We start from the raw sequence: 7,624 nt of genomic DNA, 5'->3' as shown, positions 1-7,624 counted from the left end.
AATTCACAACGCTAGGGGGCTAGTATTGCGTTTGTGTATGCAAAATTTATTTTGTAATTGTGGTTTTATACGTGTTTATTGTACATAATGTAGATGAATGAAATGTGAAATGTGAGACCAGCCTCTCAAATCTGTAAAACAAATTTAGGTTAGGTTTATAAAGAGACTTAGCCTAAAATGAAGCAGGAAAGCAGAGTACCTAATATCTGTAGAGCAGTGATAGAGAGGACCAATCACAGCCCTTATTGTCTGTGTCGCTTTCCCTTGCTGTTTGCATCAGTTTGGCGCGTAGTTAGAAAATTTCGGAGGTGGACGTCGGTCGACACAGACGCTCTGCAGAGGGGGTTCAAGGCGACGCAGATGATTTGACCATAAATTGGGCTTTAGATTAGACAAACTGATGTCCTTCATTAACTCATTATCGATAACAGTCTTGGGGGAAAAATGAAACAGCATTGCTAATGGCAAAGGAGAAATTCAATTTGTTTGCTGGACAAAAGTTTTTTTTGGTTTATTTTGTTTTGTTTTAGGTCAAATATGTTTCTTAGCTCAAGCTGCTTCTTCAGTTCTTTTCAGATTGCCGTGGACGCTGGCTTTTATCTGCGTGAAGGGAGGAGCTAACTACAATGAAACTACTCTCAAACAAACACACTTACTTGTTTACAGTTTGTGTTTGTTAGCTGGGTCTATTGAACTGCACTAAATGGGGACCGGGCCTGAGTCATATTAGCATAATCATTCAGGCCCCTGATGGCGCTTTCACACCTCTGGTCCTGTTGTTTTCTTTGTTTTGATTTAGGTCTGAGGATGGAGTTGTAAATGGGAGACAGATGATGTCTGAGCCCTCTATTTCTGTTCAAAGATGGATTGTCTTAACAAAATAGATTGTCCTAACAAAAATAGCCTCTTTAACTCCTCCTCTCTCTAATTTCTCCTTTGCCATAGATTCTACCTGGATGACTGAGGGATTTTACAAACAGCATTTCTAGTAATTAAAAACATGTTTCAGACAAGTGAATAAATCTACAATTAATATTCACTTGAAAAAAATAAAATAACACAACTTCAGGTATGTTTGTGATGAGAGAACAACGTTACAACTAGAGATAGACAGATATATTCGGCAGATATTTGGACTTTTCAGTGTATCGACTATTGGCCTTAAAGGTTTTGTTTTGGTCGATATGCTGCCTAAAAACACACACAAACCTTTACATTAACACTTTAGTTTCCTTATGTGTTCGTGGTTAAAAAATAAAAAAAGCAGTTGGGGAGTTTTTAGTAAACTTAAATTACATACTTTAAGAAAATAACCAAAATCTGTCCACCATATCGTCTCAAAAACATCGTCAGAACTTATTGGCAAAGAAAATACCCATATCGGCCGATCTCTAATTATAACAGATCCGAAAATATCACAATAGACCCTTAAAATAAAAATTGAATCTTCTGTCTACTCTCTAAATCGCGTGTGAATGAAGCAAACCTCAGCTCCAGATATGTACTTTTGTAGAGGTAACAACATTAATAACATGTCTTAAAGCTCACGAGAATCAATTTTGCGTAATATAGGACCTTTAAGATCACTATACCCTGCAGACGTTTTAACCAGCACATTTGTAATTACAAGTTTCCCAAATATCTTACCCTGCCGGGCTCTGTAATTACCAGCCAACGCCGGCTTTTCACTGTATATCATTTTATATGGTTTAAACCGTGCAGTGTTCCTACCGTCAAGGCTGCCCGCTGTCACCCCCCACAGTGACAAATCCGGGCGGGAACTCTCCATCGTAGTCATTACTCCTGGAATGGTGTATGCGGAACTCCATCTCAACACGCACGAGGCTAAGAATGCAGCTCGGCCAACCAAACAAGCTAGGACTTCTCACACAATCGGAATTCTGAAATACGGTAAACGCCGGAGGTAAAGAGGAAATTTCTAACCCACAAGAACCTGCACATTTTCGTGATCCCAGCGTTGGTCACTTGCCTCATCAAACAATGGTGAATTCTTCTTGGTGTTGCTCGGTGGAAATGGTGGCTGTTTCCAGATGGTTAGTGGAGATAGGACCAGGGAGAGTAAAGCGATGAAGTCCTGGCCAAAAACACATTCTTGTCTAGCCGCGAGTCAGACGAGTCAAGGCATCTGCTGAGCTCCTGGCTTAGTCCCGACTACTTCTCGTAACACATGTGCTTCCACCGCATGGACAATTTTAGATTTTGATAACAGAGTTGACACGTAACAAGGCTGTAGGATGATAGTGAATGAGAATTTTGATTGAAAAAAGCAAACAGTAACCGAAATATCGTGATATCACATCGTCAAAGTTCTCACAATATTATCGTGGACCATCACAATATATCGAATTACAAGTCTCTGCAATAGATAAAAAAAAGACAGAGGGAACTACATAGACCATGATCCTTTGCTCCATTTCAGTGCAGACTACATGAAGAAATAACGGTTCTAAGCACTTTTAAGCCTTAGTTCTTTGGACTAAGTCTTGTCAAGGCATTTTAGGAGGAAAAAGTAGCAGATTAAGAGTTTTGTTACTCTCCACAAAATATTGCAATAAATATACCGTGAGATGTATATCGTGAAAACACTTGTAACAAGAGATTTGGATATTGTTACATCCCTAATCGTGAGCTGCAACACCATATTGTGAGCTTTCCCATATCGCAATAAATATCGTACCGTGAGGTTCATACCGTGACAATATCATATCGTGAGACTTGGATATCATTTCACCCCAGGTAAAACAGTTTATTTATCTTGCTTGTCTCCATGGAGATGTTATAGGTTTGCCTGGAATGTTCCATGGTATGACTTTAAACACATCTATCTAGCATTTATTCATTACGGGAGTTCCTATTGCTCAAAAATACAATAATTCTCTCTGTGAGAGCTGCCATGGAGCTGACATGCAATGTAGGCTATAGTTAAACCTCAAAATCTCAAGGGAGACTTGAGGTTTAGTCTCTACTGTGGAACATTCTAAAAAAGCAATAACATTTCCATGAAGACAAGAAGGTGTCGGACTCTCCACCAGAAAAGTTGTGCAGCACAGTTTTACATTTAAAGTTATAAAAACATCATAAATGCACTGCTGAAATCAAACTAAATTATTAACTTTGTACTGGCCTAGTTGAGGTAAAAAAATTATAATAGATGATATTTTGGGTAACTTTTCTGATGGAGTCAGACACCTGCTTGTCTCTGGGTTCCTGCAAGTTATTTTAAGATTTCTATGTTTCAAATTTTTAAGACCAAACCATTTAAAACAATGATTCATGTTTCAGTTATTCAATTATTCAATGCTTCGTGCAAATTCATCCATGAACACATGTTTGTCCTCATCCCAGTGACAAACACGGAGGTCCATCTGTTTTATCTTCACGCTCTCATCAGACTCTATGCACGTGAGAGACTGGCGCATTTAGAAACGTACATTTTAGCTCGCTCTCATCCAGTGCCTCTAGCCATCCCTGAAAACGTTTGTCTTGCAACCAACCTTCATTAAATTTACATCGTTCCGTTTAGAGCTTGTGTGCAGATACGACTGCGGCCGTGATGTTAAGTACACATGTCATAAAACTGCCAAAAATACTGCAAAAGACAACTATAATGTGGCCAGTGGATATTTTACAGTGATAGTGGTGAGAAACCATCTTAAACATAAGTCAGAGTTTAAAATGGTTCAAATTTAAGACTTTCACCACAGTTTCAACCAATTTAACCATAAATTTCCAAACTAAAATTTAAGACATCAAGTCTTTTTAACAACCCATGGGAAACCAGTGCCAGGAATTTCCCACAGTGGCATTATCATAGAGCCATGGAGACAAGCACGTGACATCAAGTTACAGGTCAGAGATTCTGCTCACAGTAAGAATTTATATTTTTCAAGGTATTACTTTTTAGCAATAAAATATACAGTATATCATGGAACACACTGCATTAATTGAATGTGACACGGCATAGGAGAGAAATGAGTTTGTCGACTGGACAAAAATGTCTTTGGTTAAATAATATGAATAATGTGAATGTGACATAATAATTTAAGTAAGTAAGTCTTTATTTATATAGTGCTTTTCACAGACATATGTCACAAAGACACTTTACAGAGCATTTTATAGATTCATTATTCTTTTTCTCCACACCCGGTGGTGGTAAGCTACTACTGTAGCCACAGCTGCCCTGGGGCATACTGACTGAAGCACAGCTGCCATGCCAATCGGCACCATCGATCCCTCCGACCACCACCATCACTCACACACGCACCACTTTCTTACTAGGCAATGTGGGTGAAGTGTCTTGCCTAAGGACACAATGACAGTTTTTGCGACTGGCGCCTAACTGTGGCACCTGATTTTCCCAATGGTCTCCCATCCAAGTACTAACCAGGCCCAACCCTACTGAGCTTCTGAGATCTGACGGGATCAGGCTGTGACAAGTCAGTATGGCCAAAAATTTAAGTGTTTTTAAGCGATCAGTTTAAAGGTGCACTGCGCAACTTTTCTATCCTGATTCAAACCGTATGACCTCACAGCATTACACTTCGTTCGCCTGACGGCAGGTGTGTACTTTTTTAAATGTAACCATTCGCTTTGGCTGTGACATATGTAATGCACCGCTAATGGGGCAAACTGGTATATTAAGCTTTTCCCAAATCCTGTAGGAAGAAGAGCAATAACGTCTTACCACCCAAATTCGCACTTCTGGGTTTCTTGAAAACCGTCTAGTGTTTTCCGATTCCTGACCTAGTCGCTGGAGAGAAATGAAATTAAGCGGAGGCACTAGGTGGCGCCAGCCTGGCTACAACTTTTCATCTGCTTGTTTTCATGGAGATGTTTTTGCTTTGTCTAGAATGTTCCATAATGGACATTAAACCGACAACTATAGGCTACATTACAGATCAGATCTGTGGAGAGTCGCACCTATTTACAGAGAGAATTACTGAATAGATAGATGTGTTTAAAGTCATACCGTGGAACATTCCAGGCAATACAATACAAACAATCCATGGAGACAAGCTGGTGACAAACCCTCCACCAGAAAAGTTGCTTAATACATCTTTAATGTTAAAACTTCAATTTAGAGAAAGTCACTGGTCACCCAAATATTGCAGGAATCCTCCATTATTTCACAATGTATATCAAACTGCAATACAATAAAAACAGGGTGAAGAAACACGCATCCATTAATCATGACTTGGTAGCACATGTGATGGGCCCTTGAATTCCTCCACAGTTGAACTTTTAGCGTCAGAAAAGAGCTAGCATCAGCAACCGCCTGTGCACACAGCGTCAATGGAGGCTACACGCCCAAACTGAGAGCTGAGAGGGGAGATAAAGAGCGCGGAGAGGCCTTGGAGTAACGGCTCATCTTTTATTTGGCAACACTTCAAATGTAGCCCGTTTACCACGTCTAGACTAGACAGCTTTCAACGCCCCAGCTAGCGTTTCTTTTTTTATTTTACTCACGTATATAAAAGCTATTTACTGTAACACAAGAAGACAGACATCTCTTTTAGTTTTCCAAGCAGACGCGCTACGTACTTCTCCTGGTTGCAGATGAATTTGTCAGATGCGATCGTCCACCTCTCTCTCTCTCTGCCTAACCCTTCTTTTTTTCTTTCGCTTGTTCTCACAGTCTATTTGAAGCGTAGAGAAAAGAAGGAAGATGCTCTGATCGCGTTTGATGGATAATTTTGAGGGGGGAAAAAAAAGAGTAAAAAAAAAAACGTGGCATGCCAGATCAGGCCTTGGACTGTGTTAGTTTGCAAGTGAGAGAGATTTGGAAACGGGTCGCACAAAGGGCCCTTAAATTCGACAGTCAGCGCGTTGAGACCACTTATGTAGTATAAAAGCAGCCGCGAGCTTTTCATGTGGCTCTTCACGCTGGTTTAGCTGTTGAGAAACGCTGTATTTAATGATGCCGCGCGCCACAGAGAACTTCCTCTACCTCAAATATTTGCGGGTTTTGGTGGTTTCTTTCAGCAGGTGTGGCTGTAAAAGAGACCCAAGGCGAGCACGACGCAGCAGCGCCTCTCTCCACTGGTTTGAGTGCAGAAATTCAACAAAGTATAGTTTAAAACTGAACAGTTTTTGTCTGGTGTTTTTTCCAATGTTTGAGTATGTTATTATGTATTTTCAGACATCATTCAGGAATTTTAAACTACTTTGACTCAAACTTCTTGACATTCCAAGCTGTATAACTCAAAGGTGCACTATGTAACTTTTTGCTTGTTTTTATGGATATGTCATTGCTCTGCTTAAAATGTTCCACATTATGTCATTAAACAGCTCTACCTTTTATATATTCAAGTGGTTTTATAGCTCAAAAATACCTAGAAAAACAGACATTCTGACTGTGAGGTTTAATTAGCCAGGCTGGTGCCACCTAGTACCTCGATTCCTGAGATCGAGGATTTAACCCAGAACAAAGAGAATGTTTGGTGAATTTTATCAAGGGGAAAGACGTTATTGCCCTTCTTCCTACAGGATTTGGGAAAAGCTTAATATACCAGTTAGCCCCGTTAGTGGCGCATTACATACATCATGACCAAATAGCAGCGATTGGTTAAATAAAAAAAGTACCCGCCTACCGTTGAGCGATCCTAATGCTGCGAGGTAATGAATCAGGCTAAGGTTTAATTCTGTACTGTGAAACCATTCAAAATGAAACAATAACATCTCCATGAAGAAAAGCATTTGAGGAATCCTCCACTAGAAAAGTTACACAATGCACCTTCACAATTCACAATGTAACCATTTTTGGTGGGATCGCCATCTATGTGAAATGTTGCACATTACCTTGCATTTATTTGATTACAGAAAATGTAATTACTAAAAAACATCTGGAAATACAAGCTTCTTACAGTAAACAGGCTTGCCTCTCCATGGATCTGAACTGTAACTTGACCTGGTCGTTCACCTGCTTGAGTGAAGTGATTTAAATGAGGCAAGTTTTGAGTTCGGAGATTGAAAATATGAAGGATTTCTCAACTTCACTTAAAGAGCTGTACTTGATTTTTACTGTCTTAAAAATGTGAAAACAGAACTAGTTCATAAGCATTCTGAGCAGCCTAATTATTCACTGCAATAAGTGTATAAACTCACAGAACTTTTAGAGGCCAGAGCTGAGTTTTGGTGTCAGAGTAAAGCTAACCTCAACTAGCAGGCTAAACACACACTTCCTTATTCTCAGATAAGAGGATGCTTTAGAATTAGATGCACACATCAAGACCCCAAGAGCTGCTTAAATGATATATCTGTTTTTGGGAAAGATACATTTTGTTCAAATAGATGGAAAAAATCTGGTTATAAAAGGTTTAAAAGCCATAAGCAAAAATGGGTTTATGCGCAGTTTAGAGGACAGAACTACCATATTTTAAAAAATCCGACCACCTTTTTTAACAGAGACATATGGCATACATCTCCTAATCACGAATGTCAGCCTTGGTTCCATTATCATTATCATCATTATCACGTTGGCAGTGTTAGAGATAAATCTGTGGTTTTCCCATATACATCACAGTGAAAATTGCAGTGTACGTTGAGAGCGTGTGGTGGAGAGGAACTATGTTTTGTGTCCATGCGTGTCCTCTCTCTGGTGGGA

At 39.6% G+C, this 7,624-nt stretch overlaps 1 pseudogene; it reads right to left on the bottom strand.

The window, feature by feature from the left end:
* Positions 1 to 4,357: 4,357 nt before the first annotated feature.
* On the bottom strand, positions 4,358 to 4,475 carry LOC129410194 (5S ribosomal RNA; annotated as a pseudogene).
* Positions 4,476 to 7,624: the final 3,149 nt, after the last annotated feature.

This window comes from Boleophthalmus pectinirostris, unplaced genomic scaffold (assembly GCF_026225935.1).
Source record: "Boleophthalmus pectinirostris isolate CB_2022bp ecotype Guang Dong unplaced genomic scaffold, ASM2622593v1 HiC_scaffold_21, whole genome shotgun sequence".
Taxonomy (NCBI): Eukaryota; Metazoa; Chordata; class Actinopteri; order Gobiiformes; family Gobiidae; genus Boleophthalmus; species Boleophthalmus pectinirostris.
The sequence above is the reverse complement of the archived record's forward strand: the minus strand, read 5'-3'. Positions and strand labels throughout refer to the sequence as shown.